General features: G+C 30.7%; 2 long non-coding RNA genes across 2 annotated transcripts; both read right to left on the bottom strand.

Moving 5' to 3' along the window:
* Window positions 1–5,387: 5,387 nt before the first annotated feature.
* Window positions 5,388–7,269, bottom strand: LOC140056067 (uncharacterized). Its single transcript, XR_011846719.1, has 3 exons — window positions 7,241–7,269; window positions 6,079–6,119; window positions 5,388–5,599 (listed from the first exon to the last, which is right to left on the bottom strand). It is a non-coding gene; the product is annotated as an uncharacterized lncRNA (long non-coding RNA).
* An 8,339-nt stretch (window positions 7,270–15,608) lies between these two features.
* On the bottom strand, window positions 15,609–16,528 carry LOC140056728 (uncharacterized). Its single transcript, XR_011846809.1, has 3 exons — window positions 16,518–16,528; window positions 15,993–16,052; window positions 15,609–15,705 (listed from the first exon to the last, which is right to left on the bottom strand). It is a non-coding gene; the product is annotated as an uncharacterized lncRNA (long non-coding RNA).
* Window positions 16,529–16,935: the final 407 nt, after the last annotated feature.

Here is a 16,935-nt window from a genome sequence, read left to right as displayed (position 1 = left end):
AAATCACGTTTGTAATCATATCTTCACAACCATGAATCACAATTAAATATAAATTTCAGGGCATAAACCATCATATGGCAATACAATTACGTGCGTAGCGCATGTAACGCATGCGTACGCGCGCTTAAAATTTTCAAAATTTATTTTCGATGAAATAAGAGTACGTTTCAGGCAATTTTAAACGTTTACAAAATTGCCATGAGTGCGCAGATTTTTGGGCGGGCACTGCGCGTTAAATGTTATTGCGCACTCTTTTTGCCTGATTTCTGTTTTCTTGACTTACTTTTCAACTCGAAATTACGTTATACGAGCACGTCAAAAGTGACAGGCTACGCACGTGTAAATTAAAAAAATATAAATGTTTTTAAACATTTCAACATTTTTAAACATGTTCAGTAATTTCGGTCAGTTGGTAGGTTGGTCGGTCGGTCGGTAAACACTAATGAGCACGCGACCGCAGCCATCTATATGGCCTTGTTAATTCTAATGTAAGACGATAATGCAAATTTTAAATAGTTTTACATTTTTAACAGTTTTTTTTATTTTTAACTTTTTATCTTGTATTTTAATCTGTTATAATACTGCACGTTTAAATTGTTGCAACATTGTTTATGTTTGTTTTTAGTCGCGTGGAAGCGACTCTATAGTTCACTATGTCGGTCGGTCGGTCTGTCTGTCTGTCTGTCGGTCTGTCTGTCTGTCTGTCGGTCCGGTATCACTATGCGTTTTATCGCTTTATGACCTTATCTTGATATCAGTTTAATCTAGCTAAATCAATTTTTCACAGAATATTCCTTATGGCCAGGAATCGATGTGGTTATGTTTTCACGGTGCGCAATAAAAAATTACGCGGTCTACGCACGATTTAACGAAATCACGTTTGTAGTCATATCTTAACAACCATGAATCACAATTAAATAAAATTTGGTACTCATAAATTTCAGGGCATAAATCATCATATGGCAATACAATTACGTGCGTAGCGCATGTAACGCATGCGTAAGCGCGCTTAAAATTTTCAAAATTTATTTTCGATGAAATAAGAGTACGTTTCAGGCAATTTTAAGCGTTTACAAAATTGCCATGAGTGCGCAGATTTTTGCGCGCGCACTGCGCGTTAAATGTTATTGCGCACTCTTTTTGCCCGATTTCTGTTTTCTTGACTTACTTTTCAACTCGAAATTACGTTATACGAGCACGTCAAAAGTGACAGGCTACGCACGTGTAAATTAAAAAAATATAAATGTTTTTAAACATTTCAACATTTTTAAACATGTTCAGTAATTTCGGTCAGTATAGTTCACTATGTCGGTCGGTCCGTCTGTCTGTCGGTCTGTCTGTCTGTCGGTCTGTTTGTCTGTAGGTCCGGTATCACTATGCATTGTAGCACGCGACTTAATGGCTGTTGGCCTTGTTTATTGTTGTTTTAATCTACCAAGCAAATTGAATTTCCATTTTTATGGACAAATAAAATTTCTTGAATCTTGAATCTTGAATCTTGAATCTTGACAGTTAGTTTTGGTCTTACGAATTAAAATGTGGTCAATGATTGATAGCTGGTAGAAGAATAAATATGTATGGACCTAAATTGAATTCAAGTCCATTTGCATTTGTGACTTAATAAGTATGGTGTTTACAGTCTTATACCTCACCTGCTTTTGATTCTTCTGATCTTTCTTCAACAAATGTCTCTGATTTGGCTAATTTATAAGATAAAATAAATTAAAATGTATGAATCATAGCTTTACAATTATCTTCTAAATTGTGCGACTTCTTTATTCACTTCATAAGCCCCAGTGCCGGTAAAATGTTGTGCAAATGAATGAAAATAAAATTGTATACAACATACTTTTAGAACTATTAAACAGAAATTAATTCCGAAAAAAATTAATTCTTAAATAAAACGAGCAAGTCAATTTTTATGATTGTTTTAAATTTCACTTGATTGACCATTTTATTTCAGAATAACAGAAAACAAACATCCCACTAAAACAGTATTTTCTCTCATTTTTTTCTCTAATTGATTTGTATTGATATAAGGTGGCAAAAACGGTGTTAACATAGTTTACTAGAGGGTGCAGTTAAACCCTTTCTGGCTCCCCAACTAATATTTAGTATTATTTAGTGTTATTATTTATACATATTTTTCTACACAGATGTCTTAATCCGACTCTGCCATCATAATTAATTCAGGTGTTGGGAACACTTGTATAGTTGATTGATTTTATTCTCTAAATACTCTTGATTATTATGTTGAATATTTTCAGCATAGTATTAGCGTATCGTTTATCCTTAATAAAACATTATAATTGTAAATTCATTTTAAGCATATTATTTTTTGTGTGTTATTGGATAGGCCTACATAGCAACATAGTAACAGTAGTGAGTGAAAGAACAAGAATGTATAACTTTACACCCACACTAATTATTTGTTCCCTATACAGGTATATAAGTTAAACAAACACAATAATTATAATTATCACTTGATTCATGCCACTTTATTCAGAACCTTTGGTTTGGTTCATGCTGTTATTTTAAACCTGAGTGGCACATTTATAATTAAAATGAATTTTTATTTTGTCCGATTCAAAATAATAAAGTAGATTTTATAATAAACTATAATAAGCTCCCTGACTTACTTGATTCAAGACTTGAAAAGACCAAAATTAGTTATAAATATTTTCGAACGTTCGGTTTTAACTCAAGGGTATTTACGTCTAAGGTTGTACTGAGTCTCCCTAAGTTTAGGTAAAATCATATTTACTTCTTTCTAATTAGGCTTACACCACCAGAAAACATAAATTCAACTGAACAACAGAAGACCAGACTCAACTAAGTCACTGTTCTCTATTCGGAAATGGTATTAACATACTTTGGAAGCTTTTATAAAAAACATGATAATTTACCAGACGACTATGAAATGCAGTATTATGTCTATACCAAACATGAGGACGGAAATTAACTGACATAATAATATTAATCAATAAAATAATAAACGTCTATTATTTTAATATATTTACAAGAAAAAAAGATACAGATGTAAAAATGAATATATTTATGAGATTCTGTTTTTATGTGTGACTGCATGCATTTCAAACATTCATTTTACAGTAGCACTAATATTAGGTTGCGATTGCTTGCTTTTAGAATAAAAGCAAATATCACTTAAATATAAAGAAGAATATGCATAAAGAGTATGCATATTAACTTTATCTTCCTTCTAATATAAATGCTGTGTATAATGTACATCTCGGCACTATACATCCATTCATAGATTTGTGTATACTGCATATTGTCTATTATTACTGTACTATCTGATTATAAGATGGTCCATTGGACGGGTACCTGCTAGTTTGTTTAAATTATGCCTAACAACAAATTTCAATTGACAGAGAAGCAAGAGATGGATGTTTTTTAATGTTTTGTTTTGTTATCCGCTGCAACTTAGTTGCGGATAACCCGATTGTTTAGTTCCTTTGCTTTTCGTTTTCCTTTCTGGCATTTTTTGTTAAAAACTTTTTTGCGCGCATTTATGTGCACAACACGAGCATATAATTGGGTGCAAAACATAATCTCACATTAAATAAAGCGCATTTCGCTTTAATAATTTGGTATGAAAATTCAGTGTTAATCCATATTGTATAGTACAGTATAGCTTCTTGTGCATGATCTACATTTTACAGTTTTTATGGTGAAATATTTTAATTCATGTTCTCTTCAACTATAAATTATTACTTGAACTTATTATTTTGATTTACTTTGATGATGCAATATAGTAAACACATCAGAAGTAAATTAACAATAAAACATAATAAATTGTTTTTAACGAAGAATGAATGCTACTTAAACTTTACTTTTCTTTAGAATGAATCAATGAAATTTATTTCTCACCTCTTTTAAGCATTTGAAGTGCTTCTGTGTATTTGTTCTTGTCAATGTATGTCATCCATTCTGCTTGAAATGTCTGCTGATGCTCTTTTGTCACTAATATTTCTGATAATTTTATGAGGAGCATTCCACTTCGGTGCATTTTCCAGAGAGTTTCTAAAGCAATGGGATCCATCACCGACAAATGAAATATGATACAACTATGTTCTGTTTTGTTTAATTCAAAGCCTCGCGCTTGGTAGAAATCATTCAGTTTTTGTAATATGACAAATAGTATTTGCTCATCATCTTTGGTAATCGTATTCTTGTAAAGTTTAAATATTAATTCACACGCGCTTGGTGTAACATTTGACAAAGATCGCTGACTTCCATTAAAGAAACGTTGTAATGATTGAAGACTTGTATTAATACTTCTTATTTCTGATGGCCTACCTCTATTGACAGAACTTGAGGAAGACTGTATATTTTCATCAATATCTTCTTGTACAGATGGCATACATTCAGCAAGAGTACTCTGTACTGATTGCAGATTTTCGATTATAGTTCTTTGTAACGATTGCAGATTTTCATCAATAGTTGTTAGGACAGATGGCAAATTGTCTGTAAGAGCAGGAAGTGATAAAGATTGTTGATGTTCATCAATAGCCTTTAGTATTGATGGGCTAACTTCAGAGAGAGTGTTTTGTAAAGATTGAAGAATTTCGTCAATGGTTCTTTGTAAGGATCGCAGTTTTCCATCAAGATTTCTTTGTATACATGGACTTTCTTCAGTAGTTGACCTAGAACTTTCACCCTGGATCCTTTTTTGAGGTCCTTGATCTTCAGGCTCAGAATTTTTTCTCTTGCGTTTCTTCAGACTCACAGGTATCTGGACATCTGTAAATATCGAATATACATTTAAAAATCTGTATAATAACCAGGGAAAAATGAATGTAATTTCCTGGTATTACTTTTGTAAAAGCTATATTCATTAATTATCACTGAGTAGGCCTAATAGCCATCATAAGTTTTAGTCGACAGTGATAATAAAAAGAATAATACACATTGTAATATTGATTTAGAAAAATAATATTCTCTCGTTGTGAATATTTTAATTTCTTGATTTTTTTAAAAACATACTTTCAGCAGTGTCTGCCTACTTCTGGAATATTAAAAAAAGAAACCATTTTCTTTATACCTTTAGTAAGAGTTTCTGCAGCTCCGGGTAGTTCAACATTTTTCAAGGTTTCAATAAATTTATCCATTTTGTCATTTTCATCCCCAATGATTTTTTTGTGTCGTAGATGGAGTATAAGATCCCACCCATCTTTAAAATTCTTTGGTGGATCATTATACACATTATCAATTTTTATCACATCCTCTTCTATTAGTTCATTTCCTAAATTCATAATTTTTTGATGATGATGACTGAATTTTGAAATAATTCGTTCTTTAATGTTCGGAAAAGATGGAATGTGAATTCGAAGTTTGTCTACAATCGCAAACTGTTTAGTGGCCTTTATGGTGTCATACAGAAGTGTGTGGTCTTTTGAACTTAAGTCTCCAGAATCAGTCAAATGTTTCAGTAAGTCCATAGTTTTAGAGGCAATGTGTATGTCAGCTTCCGCAATATAACCTTGATACAAAACTTTCAGTTTCTTGATGAGTGATCGGTCATCATACCAAGTTGAGAAACATACTAAAGCCTCTTTAAAAGATTTGTCAGATGTTTCTAGAAACATAAAAAAAATAAAGCGCTTTCATGACACTTTTTAAAGTCACTATTTTGCAGACCATAACATAGGTCCTTAAATTGAATAAAATGGAAAAAAATATGAGCAAAGAAAATGAAGAAGGCAAAATAATTTTTTTTTGTTTAAATGAGGCATCATTCGGCCTACATTATCATATCATCTTTTTAACCATCATCATCATCATCATCACGTGAGAAGAGGAGAGAATGTGAAATCTGGGGTTTTCAAAATATGGTACCGTATTTGTTCGAATACACGTCCATGTGCGTTTATTGTTCTTGAAGGTTTTAACGGGGCTACTATTCGAGTGAGACATGTATAATCAATAAATACTCCCACAAACAATATCAAGAAGTTATAAAATACAGTAAAAATGGTATCAAAAAGCTTTGATAAATGGAAGATCATGAAAGTCAATGAAGTTTATTCGAATATGTAATATAGGCAGATACTTTACCTGATTCAACCATCTTGTCCAATAACAGTATGACTATTCTTCTGGAAAATAATCTTGATATTTTATATTAGGAAACAATTGCTATGACATAGCAGCTACTACATTATAAACAGAGGGATAAAAGATGTTATTTTAACAACTATAAATGATCGACGTAAAGATAGAAAAACGTTACATTATGCAAATTTAGTAAACAGTTGCATTATAGTTTCACTGTACAGGACAAGACAAATACAAAAGTCAAAGTTTGAAAAGTGTGACTAGAGACTGAAGTTCAAATAACATTAAACGTTTAAATAAAGCATAAATCCCTATTAAGGGGACACCCTCGGGACCCAAAATTAATAGGAGTGTTCCTGAACAGGGAACCCTAATTCAGGAGACACTAAGGAAAAAACAGCATTGCCCATTAATAGGGTGTTCTTGGGAAAACCAATATTATATAAAAAATGAATAACAATTGATCTGGACTCAACAGCAGTTAACTTAATCATATATCCCGTTTCGCGGGAAAGTGTACTTTAATAGAGGTGTCCCCTGAATGGTGTCCCCAAAGTGGTTCTACTGTACTGTACTAACACTAACATTAGATAGAGGGGGCTATATAAAAGAAAACCGTGACTATTCATAAACAATGAATGCACAACAACAGGTACCCTTGCCCAAAGTCTGTACTTATTTCGAGGCTTTTCGATGTTTTTGTGTCTAAACCTGAAATCGGGCCTGAAATACAGTTTCGAGTCGGATGTATACGTATAAAAACGCCATATGTGCTAAAATATTTTGGAACCATCCCAGACAAAACACCAGGCATTATCTAACATTTTGTGTAAAGACGGATATAAGGCGGCGCGTAGGCGGCATTTTGATTATTTAAAAAAATTAAATAACTTAAGAATAGAAGACGACCACAATAATCGACTTTTTTAGTCTCAGTCACAAGGGCAACAGAAAAATCTATGAAGAACCAATCCCTAGCCTAAGTTCGTCTATATTGGTTGGAAGGGCATTCCTTGTGGGTCCTTTTAGGACATCTAATTTAGATCCATTGACTGTACGAGACCCCTACACATTTCTTATAGGTGATCATAATTCCTCCTTGTTTCATTAATTAGATTGTTTAGATAGATTTTCCTCAATATAAAGCAATCATTTTACTTACCCTACTCATATCAAAGTTTGCTCGTAACGACGCTAACCAGACGAGTTTTTAATTTCCGGGTTGGTTTTTGTTGTCTACCAGCCATCCATAACCCATTCATTCATTAATCGTCACGTATGGCCGATTTTTAAATTACATGGTACTCGGAATCGTTTTCATAAAGAACAGTTACATTTTTTAATTTACTCTACAATTATACATTTAGAGGTAGTTGCAAGAAAGCGGCTAACAATATGTCAACAATGTATGGAATGCATCAACATTAAGAAATATTTGTTGTCGGGTAAACTTATAGATAGAAATGACACTATTTTCATTCAATCAATTAACATGGATAGTATACTTACAAAACAACTTGTCTATGATTTGTGTATGGAAATGTTATGTTATTAACGTATGAAAAACAAAATTAAATAAAAACAGTATATTTTTTTAATGGCATTTAAATATGTTAATACATCTAGAAATTATTGAATAAGAGCTATAGAATATGTTGATGGGCTTATAAGAGAAATTAAAAGATTCATGATATCTATGGCGTTGGCATCATTCTTTAAATTTTTTCACAATAAACAATACCGTAAAACCTCGAAAAGAAGCCCATGGGCTTCTTCTTTTTTTAGTGCTCTTGGATGGGCTTCTTTTCGAGATGGGCTTCTTTTCAAAAGTACTTTTGCAAAGTGTAGAGGGGGGCTTCTTTTCGAAATGAATGCTGTAAATTTTGTGAATTTCTACTACAATAATGTGACTTTTGAGACATTTTTTCAACCATGAAATTATGTTTAATATACCAATTAAAAAACAATATAAAAAGCAAAAAAAAAGTCCTATGATTTACCGTCAAATACAATAATTTCGTCATCATCTCAATACAGTATGAGTAGTCTGTCTCGAAATGAAGCCCATACTATCTTGAAAAGAAGCCCAGGGGGCTTCATTTCGAGATGGGCTTCTTTTCGAGAGTACTTTTGCAAACTGTAGAGGGGGACTTCTTTTTGAGATGGGCTTCTTTTCGAGGTTTAAGCCCATGGGCTTCTTTTCGAGGTTTTACGGTATCAATATATTCTGTTCGATGAAGGCATTTGCATGTCCATTTTATGGTCAGGTCAGTTACCAGTTCATACGTCATGCAACAGACACTTTCACGAAAGTTTGAGCAACATTGCAGGAAAATAAGCGCATTTATACTATTAATAATTATTCAACTAGTGATGATAGTGATCAACAGTAACATACCAATCAGTTTGTTTACAATTTGTATAGATAAATACATGTTATGTATACATAGTGAACTTGAAGTGAATTAAATATTTAGGCAATGTGGAAAATGTTTCCTCAAATCAACTTTAATACAAAAATAGGTCAGATAAATATACAGTCGATATACACATTATTTACAGTATTCAGTTTTTAACTTTACAGTACTGTATTGAAACAACTTCATATTTCATAGACTGGAATGTACAACCATAACAAAGACAAGGTAGTTTTATACTAAATTATACATCAGTTCTTCTTTAAAAAATATAAACCATTTTGTTAGCTATTGCATAAGACATGATTTTATATTACAAAAACAAATCTTTTCATTCACTTTTATAACCCTCGTCTGCTATTCTACATTGCTACCACATCGCATCATACACTTAGAGATACATACAGACCAATCCCTATTAAAACCAATAAATACACCATATTTTGCCATTAAGACCTGCATGTATTACATAGACACTTCTGATGAGTCAACAATGTGCAAAATATAAACAACTATTTTTCGCATGTTTCAGATTTTTATGTTGAAACACATATTTGCAACAACTTGCATATTCAGGCACTTTAAACAAGAAAAAAAACATATTCATATGTAAACGTATATGAATAAAAAGAAATGTATGATCATATTCAACATGTGTTATCAGTTGTTAAGGGGCAACATACAAATCAGTCTCTTTCCAATTTTAAAATACATTATAGTTAATGTTATATTAAGTGGACTGTTTTATTTTATTTGTTAAAAAAAATAACAGCGAAAAACCCATCTCTAATTAGTTTATAAACTTTAAAAAAAATTATGACATAAAGACATATATTCATTCATTCATTCATAATGGTATATTTATTAAAATCATCTTCACAGAAAAACTGAATTGTGAAAATTTTTTACATTATTAAAAGGTACTTAAAATATTTAAAATGTTTTAAAAAGATAGCATAAAATAACATAAACAATTGAGAACCACACAATACATCATATAAAAACATTAAAATAAACGAGCAAAACATCAAAACAAGTAAAAAATCTAAATGACTGGCTGAATTGAGATATATAAGACATATAAAAACAATCTAAACCTATTATATAAATCAGCATTACATATATAATACAAACTATTCAAATGAATCATAAGTTATGCATTTACTTCAATAATGGATTGTACGATCCATTGAAAGGAAAAAAGTTTATCAGAGACATCCAGTATGCAGTTAAAAAAAAAAAATACAGAATCTAGGAAAAATGTCTGTCTTCCTAAATTGAGTATGCAGTCAAGCCTATTACGTGTGCCACCCGGTAAATTAAATTGACAACAAATCAGAAACTACAGTATAAAAAGAACTTTACCAACATAACTTACAGCATTTTTAAGTGTAAACAAATAGTAATTCGTTAATATCTGTAACATGTGGTTGAGATGCTCGGCTACCCAACTAAGGGTTCAAATCCTGTCAGATTCATGACAAAACACTCATCGGGCAAAAAATGTCTATTGATCATACATTCCAATAATTATCGATCTATAGTTTCCCCTATGTTTCATAATTTTTGGGATTTTATTTGTGTTACACAAGCTTTTTGAAAATAAGCACTTTCTTATCAGTGGGGGGATAGTTCAAATTACACAGTAAAATCTCTATTCTTTTGTACACAAATTTTGTAAATAGAGAGGAATTTAAAAAAGCTATGAAAAATAAACGGTGGGGTAAAAAATGTTATCAGATGACTAAATATAGGTAATATAACTTAAATATTACATTTCTGATATTTTTATTCAACTTCAGATTTTTATTTTCATGCTATAGCAAAAATTATCCACTGTATATCCACCATCTTTTTTCACCATCTAGGGAGTCACCAGACATGTTATTACATTAGGTTAACTACCTAAATACTGAAAAAAAGTCTTCCTGGTTTTTATGGAAGAATTTTGCCAAATTTTGTATTTGACCATATTAAGGGAAATTCATGTTTTTTCGTCTTGATTTCTGTTACAAATATTTGATTTATGTACATTTAACCAAATATTATGTTTAAAATTCATGCCTGTACCTAAGCTTTAAACAGTTTACAATACTGTGTAAGGTTATGATTTAGGTTTATACTCAACGATGTGTGGTTTGTTTATTAATTAGCATATATCAGAGAGAGCACATACAAAAAGTCTCTGTTACATTTCTTAAAAACAATTTAAACAAAGTTATGTATCATGTAAAACATGTAGCATAGCAGAGCCTGAATATGACGCATCCTGCTACAAAAATAATCGTTCATTTGTGTCTGGAGGATTTGGTGTTCATAACATTTGCTATTGTAATGGTTGGAGTCATAACTGTATGTATAGCATTATATAATTGTATATTAATTGGAATAATAATTTATATTGAATACTATAATCCAAGGATATGTAAATATAAAACAAAAACAATTTTGAGAAACCAAAAATTAAAAAAATATAAAAACAAAGTTAGAAATACGAATAGAGGTGGTGCAGGTTAACTCTAATATACGGTAGCTAATGTAAAAATAGACCTTGTATACTATTGAAGTGTTTGGTCATATTATTAATTATAGCACCGGGTAGTCTGCATTCTCTCATATAAAGGTATTTTAATTTAGGGGCAATAGACAGTAATGAGTCAAGTGTCGTATCTTTGACATCACTCAGATTATTGCGGCTGATATCAAGATGATCTAGTTCCAACACTAGTTCCCTTCTAACACATTCACTAGCAATACTATCTACAGTAGCACCTGATAAACTGCAAGAAGAGATGTCAAGGTGTCTCAGTTTAGGTGAAATAGACAGTAACATGGCTAGTGAGGTGCCCTTGACATCACTCAGATTATTCTTGCTGATATCAAGATAATCTAGTTCCAACACTAGTTTTCTACTCACACACTCAATAGCCATACAATTTACAGTAGCACCTGATAAACTGCAATCATTAATTCTAACATTTCCCAGTTTGGGGGAAATAGACAGTAGCATGGCTAGTGAGATACCCTTGACATCACTCAGATTATTCTTGTTGATACCAAGATGATGTAATTCCAACACTAGTTTCTTACTCACACACTCGCTAGCCATACAATCTACAGTAGCACCTGATAAATGGCAATCAGATATTTCAAGGCTACTCAGTTTAGGGGAAATAGACAGTAGTATGGCTAGTGAGGTACTTTGAATATCACTCAGATTATTCTTGTTGATACCAAGATGATGTAATTCCAACACTAGTTTCTTACTCACACACTCACTAGCCATACAATCTACAGTAGCACCTGATAAATGGCAATCAGATATTTCAAGGCTACTCAGTTTAGGGGAAATAGACAGTAGCATGGCTAGTGAGGTACTTTGAATATCAGTCAGATTATTATTGCGGATATAAAGACGATTTAGTTCCAACACTAGTTTCCTACTAACACACTCAATAACCATACAATCTACAGTAGCACCTGATAAACTACAAGAAGAGATGCCAAGGGTACTCAGTTTACGTGAAATAGACAGCAGCATGGCTAGTGTGGAGCCTTTGACATCACTCAGATTATTCTTGCGGATATCCAGATAATCTAGTGCCAACACTAGTTTCCTACTAACACACTCACTAGCCATACAATCTACAGTAGCGCCTGATAAACTGCAAAAAGAGATGTCAAGGTGTCTCAGTTTAGGGAAAATAGACAGTAACATGGCTAGTGAGGTACTTTGAATATCAGTCAGATTATTGCTGCTGATATCAAGACGATTTAGTTCCAACACTAGTTTCCTACTAACACACTCAGTAGCCATACAATCTACAATAGCACCTGATAAACTGCAAGAAGAGATGTCAAGGTGTCTCAGTTTGGGGCAAATAGACAGTAGCATGGCTAATGAGGTACCCTTGACATCACTCAAATCACTCTTCCTGATTTTAAACCTATATAATTCCAACCAAACATTCATTGTTGATAGAGTATCAACGGTATTCATCAAAGTATCACTTGTTAAACCTGACATTAAATCAAGCTTATGAAGTCTTGGTGCATTACTTAGTAGATGAATTAGAAATGATGTTGTATGAAATCCTGAAAAACTATAATATCCATGAAATTCTTGAATATTATATTTAAATTTGAATTTTTGTAATTCACTAGACAGACCTTTTACTACATCATCGGTGCATAATTCAACAACTTGTGATAAAAAGTAACTTTCATTTTCTGCAACAAGTACACATTGAGCAATCATTCTCCCAAAATCCTCTGTTGATCTTTCATGTTTGTATTCCATTTCTCTCATTGACCTAAACCACTTAAACCTCGTAAACCTCTTATACCTATCCATTGTCAATATATTTATGATATCACTATCAGTGACTTCACCCTTATAAGGCATTATGTAATTGCAAACTCTCCTCAAAGAAGTGCATATTTCCTCTATTATGTAATCTTCATCTTGCATTGTACTTGGTAGCTTTGGACGTGAGCTTAAGTGCTGGCCATCATCAGTATCTTTTAATAGAAATAGAAAACTAAGCATAATACATAAATTATTACAATATAGTTTACAATATTTACCAATGTTATTACATATATATGATGAAAAACAAATGACGTTTTGCTAACTGACTGACAGTATTGTATCAGAAATTTAAAAAGGGATTGAAATTGAATTTATTTTTACAATGAGAGCTTTGCCAACATTGATTTAGTTTCTGTTCAATAACATATTTATGTACAAAGTATAATATGTATGGTTTACGTATAAAAATTATTTATTTTTACCCAATTGTGTATAATAAGTCATATAAACAATACGTATTTTATTGAATAACAACAAATTATTAATGTACACAAAATAACAAAATATTACTTCTAAAGTTTCGGAAGAAAAATGCTTTAAAATCTGAAATTGAAATATAAACATTCTGGGCTTCATGATTTCATGAATTGTTTAAAAATTACAGCTTTAGCTGCAAATGAGTGTTTTGTAATATCTCAACATGCTAACTAACAGTGGAAATGCTTGGTATTTTGTTTATACAGTTGATTCAATCTCACTGATTCAATGCCTTAGAGTTTATACATTGAATAATATATTGTCTCAGAATCCGACCGGATAACCGGTCAGCAACATTTTTATGGGAATTACTATTATGTCTGAGGCAGAAATTATGAAAAGATTAATTAGTTCCTATGTTAAAGGTAGCCAACCTATTTCCAAATTTTAGCTGAAACAATTCTCTAAATAATCTAAAATATTAAATCGATTATCTCAACTATTAAGTTGCAAACACGACAAGACCAAATTTACTTATTTAATGAAGTAGTCTGGTAGCATGCTATAAACAACTTTTTTTCACAATTTTGTATTTTCTATAGCCACCTTTACTTAAAACAAACAACTTTTGTTTAAATCAATTATACATTTCTGTCTTAATTTGTTGCATATTAAACTGTTATGCTTCATATTTTAAACTACAATATTATACAATCTTACAATAATGCTTTAATATACTATTTTAAATAAATTTTAAATCTACTAAATAATATAATGGGCTGTTTAGATTCTTGTTTAGTATTTCCTTTTAAAAATGTTATAATGTTTATTTACAGAATCTGATAAAGCAGTAAGATGAGTTCTGAGAACACGTTAGGAAATAATGGGAAATACCCAAATAAAAAAGCTTTTTAGTCTCCTGTAATCTTGAATTATTTTTTGTTTATTATACCGTTATATTTTGCTTATGGTATTTTATGGATGCGAATAAGAATTATTATTATCTAAAATACAGAGTGCTCTTTTTCGCATACTTCCCATTTTCTCATTGCCGTAGTGGCAGATTTGGAGATGGTGAATAATTATAATAATAATATTTATTCGGTCATCAATGTAAAAATAACCAGGAATGAGAATAGGCTAAAGCCCAAACAGATTCTGCACTCACTCCATACAATACAATCAGTTAAAGATAAAACCATATACAAGAAAAATACAAATAAATTATACATAACATGAAATATAGTGTTTTGTTAGAGCAGCTTAGTATACCATAATAATATTCACAAAATTCATGAATGTTAAATGTTCTTCAAAGGATATATTTAGTACTATTTAGTTTTATTATTTATACGTATTGTTTTATACCTAAATAGATTTCTTAATCTGACTCTGCCATTATATTTAATTTAGGTGTTGGGAACACTTGTGTAGTTGATTGATTTTATTCTCTAAATAGGCCTACTCTTGATTATTATTTTTTCAGCATGGTATTAGCGTATCGTAATCATTAATAAAACATTATATTGTAAATTACTTACTTCATTCATTAAATCATATAAATACCTATTATTGTTTTGTAACTGGATACAACTGTATCAGTACATACAACATAATAACAGTAGTGAGTGAAGGAACAAGAATGTATAACTTTACACCCACACTATGTTCTCTATATATAACTTAAACAAACAAATCTATTACCGACTATGGTAACATACAATCATTAACTGTATGTTTAACCAAAGTCAATACTAGATTTGTTTAATTTATAATTATATTTAATTATTTTATAAATATATTTTTTATATTGTAATAATTTGGATGATTTATTTTAATGTTATTGCCCATTTTGTACAGTATTTTCTTGTTTTTTCTTTTAATAATTGTGTATTGTAAAGTTTAAATGTGAACATTTTTATATTTTTATAATACTAAGATTTCTTTGTAATACAATGCCTTTATCCTTTGGCTAAATTGTATCTTTTTTATACCTGAATAAATAAACAAAATTAAATTAAACATTTAACAACAGAAAATTAATGTACTGTGATAAATAAACTGTACTAACTTACCTGTTTTGGATTTAGCATATCTGATTGGCAATTTGGGATGCAGCACAGATTCTCCTAAAAAATAATAATGATAACCATTATGTAGTAATCAAATAATATTATTACTATATGAGAAATTAAAAAGTAGTATTTAACCAGTAGATTTGATCACTTTTTTGCACTCTTTCCAATTATAATACATTTTAATTGGTCTGGATTAAAATTATACAGTAAATTTTATAATAACAGACTATAACTACTATTAACTCACCTTGTAATAACTTTGTTTCACTTGCTTTATCCCATTTTAGTTCAGAACCGATTGTAAATTCCTCCATTGACTTATACAATTTCCCTTCGGATTTTACTATTTATTTAAATCAAGATAACACCACATTAGTATGCTTTACAGAGATTAATTAAGTATTAACTACTCAGTTTCATAATTGATTAAAAAGCAACATTTAATCAGTAATTGTTGTCAATTAAAATAATTATCACTTGATTCAGAACTTTGTGTTGGTGCATGCTGTTTTATTTTAGAATTGAGTGGCAACTTTATAATTATCACTCAAATGAATTTCTATTTGCTCTGATTTAAAATAACAGTAGATTTATCACAAACTATAATAACTTGACCTTAACCTGACTCACTTGATTTAGAACCATATGGAAATTCCTTTGTTGAACGAAACAATACATTATCTGATTCCTCTATTAAAATAAAGACGATAACATTTTGGGATTGCTATTATGTTACATGTATAACTGTAACAGTAATTATGAGTACAGAGAACAATATTGTAATGTTTTTGCAGAGGTCATATAAAAAACAGAAAAAGGTGTAGACTGTAAGTGTAATTGATGGGTTCTGAATGTAATGACAAAACAAATGTATTATACTAAAGAAAATAAAAATGTGTTTATATTATGTAACACCAAATTTAACACAATAAATTGACAGAGAAGAAGAAGAGTTAATTAATTAATCCACTTGTTTACACTCTTTCCAATAGTAGGTTAATTCAGTATAAACTCAACAGTTTTCTAATCAATGGAAAGCAATATTTTTAACCATTATTTTTTTATAACTATCACTTTTAATTATTGGCCTTGATCGAATTAAAATATTATGGTACGGGTAGATTTTATAATCATAAACAACTATAATAAACTTACCTAACTTCGTTTCACTTGGTTCAAGCTGCTTTATTTCAGAACTAATTGACAATACATCTCTTGACCTATACAATACATCCTCTGATTTTTCTATTGCAATAAAGAGGATAAAAATTTGGTATAACTATCTGTAGAATGTTGACTCAGCATTTCACACACAATTGATTGATTTAGTGTACATTGATATTATATCAGTACATGCAACATACAGTAGTAACAGTAGTTCATATTCATGTACTTTAGTGTAGCCTAGACATAGCCTAACAGAGTGCATTTTGTACATTGATATTATATCAGTACATGCAACATAGTAACACTAGTTCATATTCATGTACTTTAATGTAGCCTAGGCATAGCCTAACAGAGTGCATTTTGTACATTGATATTATATCAGTACATGCAACATAGTAACACTAGT

The sequence above is a fragment of the Antedon mediterranea genome, chromosome 8 (assembly GCF_964355755.1).
Source record: "Antedon mediterranea chromosome 8, ecAntMedi1.1, whole genome shotgun sequence".
In the NCBI taxonomy this organism is placed as follows: Eukaryota; Metazoa; Echinodermata; class Crinoidea; order Comatulida; family Antedonidae; genus Antedon; species Antedon mediterranea.
Note: the sequence above shows the minus strand (reverse complement) of the source record. Positions and strands in the feature narration are given on the sequence as shown.